The sequence below is a fragment of the Hevea brasiliensis genome, chromosome 3 (genome assembly GCF_030052815.1).
Source record: "Hevea brasiliensis isolate MT/VB/25A 57/8 chromosome 3, ASM3005281v1, whole genome shotgun sequence".
NCBI lineage: Eukaryota > Viridiplantae > Streptophyta > Magnoliopsida > Malpighiales > Euphorbiaceae > Hevea > Hevea brasiliensis.
Genome location: NC_079495.1, coordinates 8726309 through 8742084, shown reverse-complemented (window position 1 = coordinate 8742084; position 15776 = coordinate 8726309). Strand labels below are relative to the sequence as shown.

At 34.9% G+C, this 15776-nt stretch overlaps 1 non-coding gene across 1 annotated transcript; it reads right to left on the bottom strand.

Moving 5' to 3' along the window:
- Nucleotides 1-13312: 13312 nt before the first annotated feature.
- On the bottom strand, nt 13313-13420 carry LOC131178926 (small nucleolar RNA R71). The gene has a single exon (XR_009147933.1). It is a non-coding gene; the product is annotated as a small nucleolar RNA R71 (small nucleolar RNA).
- Nucleotides 13421-15776: the final 2356 nt, after the last annotated feature.

Sequence of the window (15776 nt, the reverse complement as noted above, 5' to 3'; positions counted from 1 at the left end):
AGGTGATGGTGGACAAGTTATGCAGGTCCTCATGCAAGTTTCTACAAAAATGAAATAACAGGAAGTTGAGTGGTGTGAAACTGCATAAGTTATGCACTAAGTTGTGCAGGTTTCGGCAGAAAATGGGAGTGTGAAAAATTGGTTATGCAAAAGTGCATAACTTATGCGCTTGGTCATGCAGGTTTCGGCAGATAATGGAGTCCTAAAAAATGTGGTTATTTAAAAGTGCATAAGCTATGCTCTCCCTTACGCAGATTTCTACAGAAAATGAGAGTGTGAAAAATTGGTTATGCAAAAGTGCATAACTTATGCACTCCCTTATGCAGATTTCGGCAGAAAATGGGAGTGTGAAAAATTGGTTATGCAAAAGTGCATAACTTATGCACTCCCTTATGCAGGTTTCGGCAGATTTGAAATTTGGCAAAAATGTGGCTGTGCAGAATTGTATAAGCTATGCACATCCTTATGCAGATTGCAGCAGAGATGAAAAATGACAAAAATTGTGGTTATGCAGGATTGCATAAGTTATGCAATGGCTTATGCAGGTTTTAACAGAGATGAAAAATGGCAAAATTTGTGGTCTAAAAGCTGCATAAGCTATGCAGTTGCTTATGCACAATTCAACAAGATTAAGATTACAATTGAAAATGATTTGCAAGTTTGAAAAATACACTAGAATGAAGAAATATAATTCTATGAAGCATAAATCATGAGAAATTATCACCAAAAACACATCAATATATACAAAATCCATCACAATTGCATCATACAAGCTTGTAGAATTGAGTTCTGCATAAGAGGCATTTGTGAATTATGACATTTTAACTCAAACTCTGCAAATTAACATTTAGAACATTAAAGCTCAATAAAAATCTGCATAAAGTTGCATTTATCCACAAAAGAAAATGGACTCTCCAAGTTATGCCAAGAAAATGCAGCATGTCCTTAATGAATCACACAACCCATATAAGCTCAAAACTACAAAAATGACCCACTTACCATCATATTAACATGATAAGCACAAATACTTAAAAGTTACACACCCAACCTCAACAAAGAAACAAATGCCATGTGCTGCAGACCCCTCTTTGCTGAAAATTTCATTTCTCTGCATAAACCAAAAAGCAGACCTGCACAGGTTATGCAATGAAAATAAACCAATCTTGGGAGAGTTAATGGGTGAAATATCATATTAAGAGTTACTCCCCAGCAGTGCAACAACCTTCATCCATTGAAATACATCTACAAAGGACAAGGTTCAACAATGTCAAAAATTGAATTTGGGGAGATTTAAGATAAAAACAAAAGTAATGCAAATAAAAGTAAATCAACAAAAGCAAAATAAAAGAACTTGGGGTGCCTCCCAAGAGCGCTAATTTATAGTCCTTAAATGGACTCTTCATGCATTTCATGGTGGCTGGAATTGGAATCTATTGCCTTTGTTTCCAATAGGTGCTTCAATGAATATACACTTAATTTTCTTTCCATCACATGAGAAGATCCTTGTTGCTTTGTCTAAAAATCCAACCATTTCTTTCTTGACAACCTTTAGTGCATCTTTTTCTTTGAGAGATGGTTGCTTGACCTCACTTTTCTCCACTTGCTCAAGTTGAAAGATTGGTGCCATATGACAAGGTGGATTAATCTTCAAATATTGTGCAAATACAACCTCTTTTGGATTTTCATCATTGATAGTCCCTTCATGGACAAGACAACTTTTAAGAGAAGCCTTTGGATAGCTCTTTCTAAAGTGCTCTTTTGCTAACTCATCAACTATATCAATTCTCAAACAAGAGTCTACATCTTCATGTTGCTTCTTCTTCTCATTGCCAATGTTGAAGACTAACTGATCCTCTCCGACTCTAAGAGTAAGCTTTTCACCTTTCACGTCAATCAAAGCACCAGCTGTAGCTAGGAAAGGCCTCCCCAAAATGATTGGCATATGAGAATCCTCTTCCATGTCCAAAATGACAAAGTCAACTGGGATGTAAAATTTTCCAACCTTCAGTGGTATATTTTCCAAGATCCCTTCTGGATACTTAATTGATCTGTCTGCCAACTGAAGAGAAATGTGGGTTGGCTTAAGATCTCCCATGTTAAGCTTCTCATAGATGGAGAGGGGCATAAGGCTTACACTAGCCCCTAAATCACATAAAGCTTTTACAGAACATGATTCCCCAATGTGGCATGGAATTGAAAAACTCCCTAGATCCTTGAGCTTTGGAGGAAGTTTCCTTTGGAGGATAGCACTACATTCCTCAGTTAAGGCTACTGTCTCATAATCTTCAAGTCTCCTCTTATTTGAGAGAATTTCTTTTAGAAACTTAGCATAAGAAGGCATTTGGGAAAGAGCATCGATAAAAGGCACATTTATATATAGCTTCTTCAAAACCTCTAAGAACTTCCCAAATTGCTTATCAAGCTTGGCTTTTTGAAATCTCAGTGGAAAGGGAAGCTGTGGCTTGTAAGGCTCTGGAGGTATGTATTTCTCTTCTTTCTCTTTTCTTGCACTCTCTTGTTTTTCATCTCCCTCGACATCTTTCTCATTTTCTCTCTTCTCATCTTTTTCACTCTTCTCATTATGCACTATTTTACCACTCCTCAGTGTGATGGCATGACATTGCTCCCTTGGATTTTCTGTTTGACTAGGAAGTTTCCCCATAGAATTGGTACTTGATGAGCATGCTTGTTGTGCAATCTGATTTTCCAGCATCCTATTGTGTGTTTGCATTTGTTCTAGCCTTGCTTTCATCTCTCTCATCTCTTCATCATGCTTAGTTTGGTTAGCAAGAATTTGTTGTAATAAAGCTTCTGTGGTAGAACTTTGTTCTTGCTGTCTTGGTAAAGGTGCAAGATTTGCATTCTTTTGCTAAAAACTAGGTGGTAGTTGCCTAGGTTGTTGGTATTGATGCCCTTGTTGTTGTGGTGGAAAGTTCTGAGTTGAAGCTTGATTTTGCTGATTCCCCCATGAAAAATTGGGATGATTCCTCCAAGCATATGAAGGATAATCTACTCCACAGCTCATTGTTCCTTCTGCATAAGTAACTTGTTGAGAACTTCCAGAGCATGATGATGAACTGACTAACATACTTAAATCCTCCATTTTCTTAGCAAGGACATTAGTGAGTGCATCAAATTTGGCATTGATCATGTTGAATGGATCAAGCTCATACATTCCAGCAACTTGCCTTTTTTGAGTTGGAGTTGACCCTCTTGGACTACTCCATAGATGACTATTCTTTGCTATTTTCTCTAACAACTCATAAGCTTCATCTTCATGCTTAATGATGAATTCCCCTCCAGTTTGAGCATCAATGATTCCTCTGATAGCAGGAGTGACATTTGTGTAAAAATTCTGGTTTATCATCCATTTAGGAATAGCATGATGTGGACATTATCTCTCCAACTCCTTCCATCTCATCCATGACTCATAAAGAGTCTCATATTCTCTTGGTCTAAAAGCAATCATTTGATTCCTCAACTCTTGAGTTTTTCCAGGTGGAAAGTATTGGGCAAGAAATGCATCAGTGAGCTGCTCCCAATTTGTAATTGAGTTGTGAGGTAAAGAATCAAGCCAATCCAATGCTCTATCTTTCAAAGAGAATGGAAACAATTTTAGCCTTGCTGCATCATTAGACACTCCTGGTTGCTTTTGCATGATGCAGATCATAACAAACTTCTTAAAATGAGTATGAGGATTTTCTGAAGGATGACCTCTGAATTGAGAATTTTGAATCATTTGTAGTACTCCAAAATCCATCTTATAACTATTTGCATCAATTCTTGGTCTTGCTATACTATCTCTTAAGTCATCAAAATGAGGAAATGCATGATCCATCATACTTCCTTAGGCACATTAGCGTTTACAACCTCTTCACCTTGGGCTGCATTTTCATTGTTTCGATTATTTCCAGCATTACCACCACTAATTCTAATTCTTTCATCAGCCATGTCTGCTTCAATTTCAGTTTCTCTCAAGGCTTCTTTCCTTTTTCTGATTTCTTTCTTGTTGGCTCTACAAAATTTCTCAATTTCTGGATTAAACAATAAGGATGTGTCACTTGTGCTTCTAGCTCTTCGCATAAAAGATTAAGAGTACCTAAAAAGAACAAACAAACACAAAATGAAAAGATAACAAAGATAAAACTATAAACAACTAAAATAATCAAGAATTCAATATTAAACAAACAACTCCTCGGCAGCATCGCCAAAACCTTGATGTGTCTCAACCACAAGTGCACGGGTTGTTCAAGTAGTATAGAAAAAGATATCGTTCCCACGAGGAGTTGTGTTAATGATTGAATTTTTGATGTAAAATAAAATATGTTAAAATTGTATTTTAATCAGATTTTATAAAAGAAATTTAGAAATTTGAAGCATAAGGTATGAAAATGCAAAACTAAATTCAAACAATGACTAATTTAATAATTCACAAAATAAAGAAATTGATAATATTAATAATGAAAATTAATAAAATGAGATTAAACTAAACACTCAAAAGTAAAATTCCAAGCAATAATTGATAAAAGACGATTCTGAAGTTAAGAATTCATATTTAAGTCATTTTGGGATTTTCCCTAGCTAGCCCAATCCATGAAATTTATGGGTTTAAAGGAGATTAATTCTAAAATCCTTTGAAAACTCTTTCGAGTGAGACAAAGAGTGCCTTAATTAACTTAATCCTACTTTCGTGGAGTTAAAATTAACCAAGACCCATTAGGTTCTTTAATCAATCTATTAAAACCCTCTTAACCCTTAGTCTATTTCTAGATCTAAGTTAATTAAGTCCAATTTCTTGATTAACTATCACTTGGTTTTCTCCTTTCGGTGTTTCAACCAAGGATTAAGAACATAACTTAATGGGGCCCTTCATTAAGCATGTGAATAAGCACACAAGAAATGGATTAAACCTCATAAATTTCATTAAATTGGGACTAACCCAGTTCAAATCCACAAAAATAACTAAAATATTACATCCCTTACTACAGAATCAAAGAGAACTACTCACAATCCATGTTTAACACAAGAAATTCTAAGTAAAAGAGGAAATAAATCATGAAAATAAACTAAAACTAAAGAAACCCGATACAAGAAAGGTAGGAAATATGCAAGAAAGGAAAGAAAACTCCAAATCTGTCTGGAAATGGAGGGGGTGACGTTTTAGCTCCCTTTTCTTGACTCTTCAGCTGCTGCCCTCTTCTTTTCTTTTTCTCTCCCCTTTCTAAAATGGGATAAGGGCCTTTTTATATCATTTTCTCTGACAAGGAGCCCTAAAATGGTGTGTTTGAGGTGTGATTTTCTGAAGGAATCTTCTGCCAGCTCATTATGAAGTCTTTATGTGACCGCATAAGTGGACTGCATAAGTTATGCAATCCCTTATGCAATTTTCGGCTGGTTTCTGGCTCTCTGTGTGAAACTGCATGAGCAAGGTGCAAGACTGCATAAGTTATGCAGTTTTCTGTCAGGTCGCATAAGCAAGGCACGAATCTGCATAAGTTATGCGGCAACTTATACAGATTTCGGCAGGTTTGGGACATTGGTTCATCTCCTTATGCAGATCTGCACAACTTATGCGGCAAGTTATGCGCAATTTGGCCAATGCATACTTCAACTTTGAAACTTGTTTTTGACATCTTTGGCTGTAAAAATCACTCCCCAATGGCAAAATTCTTTTTTTTAGTCCCTCAAAAACACCATTTTTCCTACAAAACAAAGTAAAATTACAAATTAATCCAAAATTGGCAATTATGAAAAACTATCTAAATAACTAATGAAATTAGCTAAAAGTGTCTAATAATCAAATAAAATGGCTATGAAATTAAACCTAAATGATTATGCAAAATGTATGTATCAGATGGGCGACATTAGTCGTTGACAACGGGCAAGTAATGGAGGAGGACGACAATGGGTGCTCTTTTAAGAGGCTCTACAGTCCTAAGGTTGATTTAGAGTTTGGTTTTTGTTTGGGTCTTACCGATTTGATTTGATTTGGGTAAATGGGCTTGCAGGCAACACTAAGAAGTCGACATTTAAACTGAGCTAGACCAGACATATTCTGATACCATATTACAAACTTAAATTAAACGGGGAGACGAGGAAATGTTACTAGCCAAACAACAAGCCTACTATATCAAAATGCCAAACAGGCATGTAAGGTTGTATCACTTCAACGGAGTTTTCCAAGTGGGCATTTTAAATTGTAGGACAATTTTAACCAACCCCACAATTTTAAATAATGCTTTTATATTCTATAATTAATGGGTAAATATAAATAACAAGGTTATTTTTAAAAAAGTTAACCGTAAAAAAATTCAAATCCTTTTGACTTTTCTTCTGAAATTCACTGTCCTTGCCAAAACTTAAAGTATCAACAATTAGAAAAGATCCATTCATCAATCTTATAAAATTAATATATAACATAATATATTAATAAAATAATATTAATTGCATCTATAAAAATATATACTATGAATACTATGAGATATATGAGTACTCAAGAAAGAACAATATTAAGTATATATTTAATAAACTAAAAAAATAATATAATAAATTTAATTATTGGGCCTTGGGTATTGAATTAATTAATAAAATAATCATTTAAATTATTAAAATTGAGGTAATAATGGCAATAATAAAAATACTTAAAGAAAAATAAATGCCTAATATAAATAGCAATAACCATTAATTATAAAGAAATTAGTCTTTGTATATTAAGCACCACGACGCAGTACTAAGAATAAGTGTCATGTGTCAACTTTAAGAAAAATCTTGCATACTCTCTCTCTCTCTCTCTCTCTCTCTCTCTCTCTATATATATATATATATATATATATATATATATATATATACACACACACACACACACACACACACACTTTACAATTAAACTATGAAGTTTGCATAATTACTGATTAAACCTTCATATTCAATTGATATCTCAAATTGATCTGATCGTCAATAAACCATTGGCATATTTAGGGAATTCCACATTAGTTGCCATATCATTACTGTAGAAGTCATATCAATCAAACATGAAGATTTATTTCTCAATTATGCAAACTTTACAGCTTAACTGTAAAATTTGACAAACTTTTTTTTTTGGGCAATTACCCTAAGTTAGGATTTTTGATGTGGTTTCTCTAGCGATGACATGGTAGTTGACATGAAATTCCCATTAAGTATATTAATAATTTTTTAACGGTTGGATCAATTTATGACATCAATCAAACTTCAAAATTTAATTGCAAAAAATACCAAATTCAGAGTTTTTTTTTTTTTTGACAATTGACCCTATATATAAACACTTGCATATTTATATAGCTTAAATAGAATACATAAAACATCGGTATTAAGCTAATTCTATGGTGCATACCAAGACTAGAAATTGGGGTTAGGGATTATAAATATGAAATTCAACTAATGGATGCAGCTGGCACGTTTTGAAGCATAGCAAAAAAAAAAAAAGTATTTTTCACAATGATCTTTGAGCTTTTGAGTGCTCGCGAATCTTATCTAAATCACTGTCAGCTCTTCAGTGGAGTTTTGTCGACCTAAAGGAACGTCTAGAATACCTAAAAGACATAAATGAACTAGAGTTTTTTTAGATACTGAAAGTACACCACTAGAATTGTCGCGATTAAAATCGAAGATAACTAAAATTATTTTCTCTCTCCTCATGAAAATGTTGACAATGTAAAATTGTTCTCACTTGATATTGTTAGAGGTGTTGGGATATCATCGATGAATAATTTTGTAAAAATTTCCATTATAATTTGTAAATTCAAATACATTATGGTTGTATTTGGATTTGTGGTATTGAGTCTTGCTCTAATGGTATGAAATTCTCTCGCTTACGGTAGCGAGTTTTCCTATTTCTATGGAGTCTAGTTTCAAAAACCTAACGCTTGTAGAAGATAGATGAAGTGGAGGCCTTTGATCTTATGGTTGCAGAAGCAGGAGATCACTAGGCAAATAACGAATATACATTGATTGGACGACTTTTGACAGATCGTACTGTTAACTTTAGTGCAATGCGTAATACACTTTCCCACCTTTGGAAGCCATGGAGGGGTGTTTTCATACAGGATTTGGGATCGAATCTTTATTTGATTCAATTTTTCATCCTGTGGATCTGCATCGCGCGATAAACGGTGGGCGCTGGTCATTCAATAACCATTTGTTGGTGACTCACCATTTGCAACCTCGCGAGGATCCGTTTATAGTTGAGTTGAATGAAGCATTATTCTAGGTCCAAATTCACCATATGCCGGTGGGTTATATTAATGAAGCTGTTGCAAAATTACTAGGTGATTTTATTGGAAAATTTATTTCTTATGATACTACCATTAGCAAAGGAGGCTAGAAGAGTTACATGAGGATTAGAGTAGCTTTGGATATTCAGATGCCCCCTCTAGCGTTCGAAGAAAGTCTTAACCAAAGGTGACCATGATTTTAGCGGGATCACAGGAATTCAAATTTAAAGGTCCATCTGATTCAGTGATGAGTAGGACGTATGGGATTTTCATTAATCATGCAGATATTCGGTTAAATAATGTTGATTTACATATGACTGATGTGGATTTCCAAATGGGCCCTAAGGAAAATATGGGTTCACAATCTAGGTTATTGGATGTATAGTATAAGTTAAATTTATATTTAAAGTGTTTAAATATAAATTTAATTATGAGAAATTAATTAATAAAAATTAATTAATTAATTTATATTTGATATAAATTGATTAGAAGAAGAGAAATAATGATTTTGGATTGAGAACTCAAAATTAAGACACAAGGGTATTTTGGTCATTTCACAGGGTGACATGTGGCACCATGAGATGGTGACACATGGCACTATACATAAGCTTGCTATTTGTCTTTTAATCACGTAAGATGATCAAAGTCAAGATTAAATCTAAGTTTGGCACTTGGCACAATGTGATTGGGTCAATTAAACTAAGAGCCAATAAGAAGTTGACATGTGGCAAGTGTTTTAAGTGGTGACTTAGTTATATAAGGGAAAGGATGAAAAAGAAAAATACAATCTGCTATTCTATTCTTTTGTTCTGCCACCCAAAGAGCCTCTCCCTTCTCTTCTTCTTCTTCATCTCTCATCAATTCAAAGAGAATTGCCAACATTCTCTTGAATTAAAATTGCTAGAAATCGTTTCTAGTGTCCTGTATGCATCTATAACATCTCTAAAGGCAAAACCTGAATTTCTAATTGATTGGAAAGGCTTGAAAAGCTATTCAAGGGGCTGCCATTGGTGATCTTGGTGTGGACAAGCTAGAGGGACAACATATGGTGTCCTAGGCGCATCCCAAAGGTGCCAAACACAACTACAGTGCATCAAAAGGTTAGTGCACTTGTTCTTGATCTAATTTAGGGTTCTAATGAATTATCTATTAATTCTAAAATTTTAAATGGCAAATATAGATTCAAAAACATATTAAAAGAGTTTTAATATGTTGTTTAACATTAAATCAAATAGATAAACAATGAATCTTGCATGATGCATGACACCCTAGAAGAAAAATGTTGAATTCAATGATCTAAACTTATATTTTTTATGCTTCCGCTCCTTCAGGGCCATCCGTTCTTGATAGGCAAGAATAAAAAGCAAGTGTTTGCCTATTTGAAAGAGCGAGTTTGGAAGCGTATATGCAGTTGGAAGGGTAGGTTTCTCTCTCGGGCTAGTAAGGAAATTTTGTTAAAGTCTAAAGCTCAATCTATTCCCTCTTATTGCATGAGTGTTTTTGGTATCCCTATCTCTTTATGTGAGGAGTTGCAAAGAATGATGAATTCTTTTTGGTGGGGTTCTAATGGTAATGGGCATAGAAGAATTCATTGGTTGTCTTGGGATAGGATTTGTTCAAGAAAAGAGTTCGGAGTGTGACGCCTCTTACCCATCTATTGTATAGCCGAGCAAGAAGTGCCACATTCTGTGCTGGAGCACCCTATCTTGTCTTGTCATGTTTATTGTAAATTTTAATGTCATTTAAATCAGGTAATTTATGTGTAGAATTTTTTTTTTATATCTTATTTCTGTGGAGACCCGGACAAATCCTCCTCTGTTTTATTAGCATCTGGCGGGTTCCACTATTACGTGTTAATATATTCATAGTCATCTCACATATTTCTATATCATATTCTCTTTTATCATATCATTCACAATTATTTATGAGATCTCAAAATGAAGTTTCATCTATTGCATTCATATGGAAATTCATAGATAATAAATTATAAGTTTTCATTTCAAGTCCAAAATGAAATACATCATAAACTAGTAATTACATCATGACTAAACATAATGAATCAAAATACTAGTCTATACATGGGCCCTAACAAACTACAAAAGACTGGTGAGATGACTTTGGACAATGACAGATCTGATCAGAGCTCTGTCAGTGCACTACTAGTCTTCTTTATTCAGTGCTGCAATTTCTTTGGGCCGATCTCGATACCTCTGCGATGGAAAACCAACGCGCTAAGCATAACGCTTAGTGGTGCATAATTTATAATAACAATAATTTAATAATTTGAAACAATATATGCAACTCATAATTTCTGGGTCTTTTACATTTTTATTGCTCTTTGAAAATAATTAACATTATCGGGATCTTTTATGATTACTTATTGTATTTTAAGTCTTAAATAATTTTTTTATCAGTGCCCAAGAAAACCTATAACAAATTATAAAAGCTGGATGCACAGTGTTTCTTGGTTAGATGACCATATGTCTATCCAAAGATATGTCCATCGTGCACGAGGCCAACCGTCGCACGAGACTCATTATCAGGCTTGTAAAGCCAGAAATAAAGTAGGCACAATGGCCAGTAAGTAGGCATATAGCCTGTAGAACAATCATACCAGACATATATTGTCAGTTCATGATTTTCTCGGTAGGCAGTACTTGTAATGGCCCGGCCTACTAGTGATATTGTCCGCTCTGGACCGAAGCCCTCACGATTTTTGATGCATACATTTTGCATAATCATTTAGGTTTAATTTCATAACCATTTTTATTTGATTATTAGTCATTTTTAGCTAATTTTATTAGTTAATTAGTTAGTTTTTCATAATTGTCGATTTTGGATTAATTTGTAATTTTTACTTTGTTTTGTAGGAAAAATGGTGTTTTTGAAGGACTAAAGAGAATTTTGCCATTGAGGAGTGTCTTCTACAGCAAAAAGATGTCAAAAACAAGTTTTCAAGCTGAAATATGCATTGACCAAACTGTGCATAACTTGCCGCATAAGCTATGCAGATCTGCATAAGGAGAAAGATCACTGTTCCAGAACCAAATTAAATGTGCATAAGGAGATCGCATAGCTTATGCACATTCTCGCCTCCCTTATGCACATTCACGAAAATTATGCATAACCTATGCACTAAGTCATGCAATTCGCATAAGTGACCTGAACCAGCTAAAATCGCATAAGGGATCGCATAACTTATGCATCCACTTATGCGATCCATGAAGAGTTCATTAATGAGCTGGCAGGAGATTCCCTCAAATAATTCCTCCTAGAACATACCATTTTAGGGCTCCATGTCAGAAAAATGCTATAAATAGTCCCATTTTCTCATTTTAGAAGGGAGGCAAGGAGAAAAGAAGAAGAGGAGAAGAGAGGCAGAATTTGAGGAGTCATTTTCACCTTCCACACCATTTTTAACCAAGATTTGCAGATTTCTTCCTTCCTTTACATTTTTCTACATTTCTAGTGTTTAATTTCTTACTTCTTAGCTTAGATTAAAGCTTTATTTCCATTTAAACTCATCATATCTTGTAAGCATTATGGATAGTGAGTAGTTTACTTTTGATTCTGGAGTAAGGGATGTAATATTTTAGTTATTTTTGTGGATTTGAACTGGGTTAGTCCCAATTTAATGAATTTATGAGGTTTAATCCATTTCTTGTGTGCTTATTCACATGCTTAATGAAGGGCCCCATTAAGTTATGTTCTTAATCCTTGGTTGAAGCACCGAAAGGAGAAAACCAAGTGATAGTTAATCAAGAAATTGGACTTAATTAACTTAGATCTAGAAATAGACTAAGGGTTAAGAGGGTTTTAATAGATTGATTAAAGAACCTAATGGGTCTTGGTTAATTTTAACTCCACGAAAGTAGGATTAAGTTAATTAAGGCACTCTTTGTCTCACTCAAAAGAGTTTTCAAAGGATTTTAGAATTAATCTCCTTTAAACCCATAAATTTCATGGATTGGGCTAGCTAGGGAAAATCACAAAATAGCTTGAATATGAAATCGAACTCCTAATCGCTTTTTACCATTGTTAATTTCTAATCGAATTTAATCATTTGCCATTTTAAATATTGCCATATTTGAACTTGCTTATTTCAATTTGATGCAATTTTAGTTTAATTAATACATTGTTGAATAGAATATTAAATTTGCACATTTAGATTTCGTACTCCATTACCCATTAATTCATTATTTTAATTTCATGAATACTTCAATTTAGTCAACTTTTATATCGAAAATTCAATCATTAACACAACTCCTCGTGGGATCGATATCTTTTCTATATTACTTGTACGACCCGTGCACTTGCGGTTGGGACGCATCAAGTTTTTGGCGCCGTTGCCGGGGAGTTGTTTGCTTAAGATTGAATTCTTGATTATTTTAGTTGTTTTTTAGTTTTATCTCTGTTATCTTTTCATTTTGTGTTTGTTTGTTCTTTTTCAGGTACTCTTAATCTTTTATGAGAAGAGCTAGAAGCACAAGTGATACATCCTTATTATTCAACCACAAATTGAGATATTTTGTAATTCCAACAAGAAAGAAACCAGAAAAAGAAAAGAAGCCTTGATAGAAACTGAATTAGAAGCAGACATGGCTGATGAAAGAATTAGAATTGGTGTTGGTAATGCTGGAAATGATCAAAATAATGAAAATGCAGCCCATGGTGAAGAAGTTGTTAATGCTAACGTGCCTAGGGGAAGTATGATGGATCATGCTTTTCCACGTTTTGATGACTTGAGAGAGAGCATAGCAAGACCAAGGATTGATGCAAATAGTTACAAGATGGATTTTGGAGTCCTTCAAATGATTCAGAATTCTCAATTTGGGGGTCATCCTTCTGAAAATCCACACACATCTGAAGAAGTTTGCTATGATTTGTGACATGCAAAAACAACCTGGAGTATCGATGATGCGAAGGCTAAAATTGTTTACATTCTCTTTGAAAGATTGAGCTTTGGTTTGGATTGATTCTTTACCTCACAACTCAATTACAAATTGGGAGCGACTCAACGATGCATTTCGTGCCCAATACTTTCCACCTGGAAAAACTCAAGAGTTGAGGAATCAAATGATTGCTTTTAGACCAAGAGAAGATGAGACTCTTTATGAGTCATGGATGAGATGGAAGGAGTTGGAGAGACAATGTCCACATCATGCCATTCCCAAATGGATGATAAACCAGAATTTTTACACAAACGTCACTCCTGCTATCAGAGGGATCATTGATGCTCAAATCGGAGAATTCATCATTAATCATGAAGATGAAGCTTATGAGTTATTAGAGAAAATAGCAAAGAACAGTCATCTATGGAGTAGTCCAAGAGGGTCAACTCCAACTCAAAAAAGGCAAGTTCTTTGGAATGTATGAGCTTGATCCATTCAACATGATCAATGCCAAATTTGATGCACTCACTAATGTCCTTGCTAAGAAAATGGAGGATTTAAGTATGCTAGTCAGTTCATCATCATGCTCTGGAAGTTCTCAACAAGTTACTTATGCAGAAGGAACAATGAGTTGTGGAGTAGATTATCCTTCATATGCTTGGAGGAATCATCCCAATTTTTCATGGGAGAATCAGCAAAATCAAGCTTCAACTCGTAACTTTCCATCACAACAACAAGAGCATCAATACCAACAACCTAGGCAACCACCACCTAGTTTTCAAAGAAAAGAATGCAAATCGCACCTTTACCAAGACAAAGAAGAACAAAGTTCCACCACAGAGGCTTTATTACAACAAATTCTTGCTAATCAAATTAAGCGTGATGAAGAGTTGAGAGAGATGAAAGCAAGGTGGAACAAATGCAAACACACAATAGGATGCTGGAAAATCAGATTGCACAACAAGCATGCTCATCAAGTACCAATTCTATGGGGAAACTTCCTAGTCAAACAGAAAATCCAAGGGAGCAATGTCATGCCATCACACTGAGGAGTGGTAAAATAGTGCATACTAAGAAGAGTGAAAAAGCTGAGAAGAGAGAAAATGAGAAAGATGTCAAGGGAGATGAAAAACAAGAGAGTGTAGAAAAGGTAAAGAGGAGGTTGAAGAGAAAGAAGAGAAATATATACCTCCGAGCCTTACAAGCCACGACTTCCCTTTCCACAGAGATTTCAAAAGCCAAGCTTGATAAGCAATTTGGGAAGTTCTTAGAGGTTTTGAAGAAGCTATATATAAATGTGCCTTTTATCGATGCTCTTTCCCAAATGCCTTCTTATGCTAAGTTTTTGAAAGAAATTCTCTCAAACAAAAGAAGACTTGAAGATTATGAGACTGTAGCCTTAACTGAGGAATGCAGTGCTATCCTTCAAAGGAAACTTCCTCCAAAGCTCAAGGATCCAGGGAGTTTTTCAATTCCATGCCATATTGGGGAATCATATTCTATAAAAGCTTTATGTGATTTAGGGGCTAGTGTAAGCCTTATGCCCCTCTCCATCTATGAGAAGCTTAACATGGGAGATCTTAAGCCAACCCACATTTCTCTTGGGCCATGTGAGATCAATTAAATATCGAGAGGGATCTTGGAAAATATACCATCAAGGTTGGAAAATTTTACATCCCAGATTGACTTTGTCATTTTGGACATGGAAGAGGATTCTCATATGCCAATCATTTTGGGAGGCCTTTCCAGCTACCGGTGGTGCTTTGATTGACGTGGAAAGGTGAAAAGCTTACTCTTAGAATCTGAGAGGATCGGTTAGTCTTCAATATTGGCAATGATAAGAAGAAGCAACATGAAGATGTAGACTCTTGTTTGAGAATTGATATAGTTGATGAGTTAGTAAAAGAGCACTTTAGAAAGAGCTATCCGAAGGCTTCTCTTGAAAGTTGTCTTATCCATGAAGGGAGTATCAATGATGAAAATCCAAAAGAGGCTGCATTTGCACAAGATTTGAATAGTAATCCACCTTGTCCTATGGCACCAATCTTTCAAGTTGAGGAAGTGGAGAAAAGTGAAGTAAAGCAACCATCTCTCAAAGAAAAAGATGCACCAAAGGTTATCAAGAAAGAAATGGTCGGATTTTTAGACAAAGCAACAAGGATCTTCTCATGTGATGGAAAGAAAATGAAGTATAGATTCATTGAAGCACCTATTGGAAACAGAGGCAACAAATTCCAATTTCAGCCACCATGAAACATGAAAAGAGTCTAGCTAAGGACTATAAATTAGCGCTCTTGGGAGGCATCCCAAGTCCTTTTATTTTGCTTTTGTTGATTTACTTTCATTTTCATTAATTTTGTTTTTATCTTAAATTTCCTCAAATTTAATTTTTGACATTATTAAATCTTGTCCCTTGTAGATGTATATCAATGAAGAAAGGCTGGTGAACTATTGGGAGCTGCAATATGGTTATTGCAGAGGAAAAATGCAATCTGCAGAAAAGGAAAAGTCTGCAGCAGATAGATTCTGTCCTTGAGCTGCAATCTGGTTTATGCAGAGAGGAAGAAGAAATTCTGCAGCAAAGAGGGTGTTTGCAGCAGATGGCTTGTGTTTTTGGTGAGGTTGGGTGTGA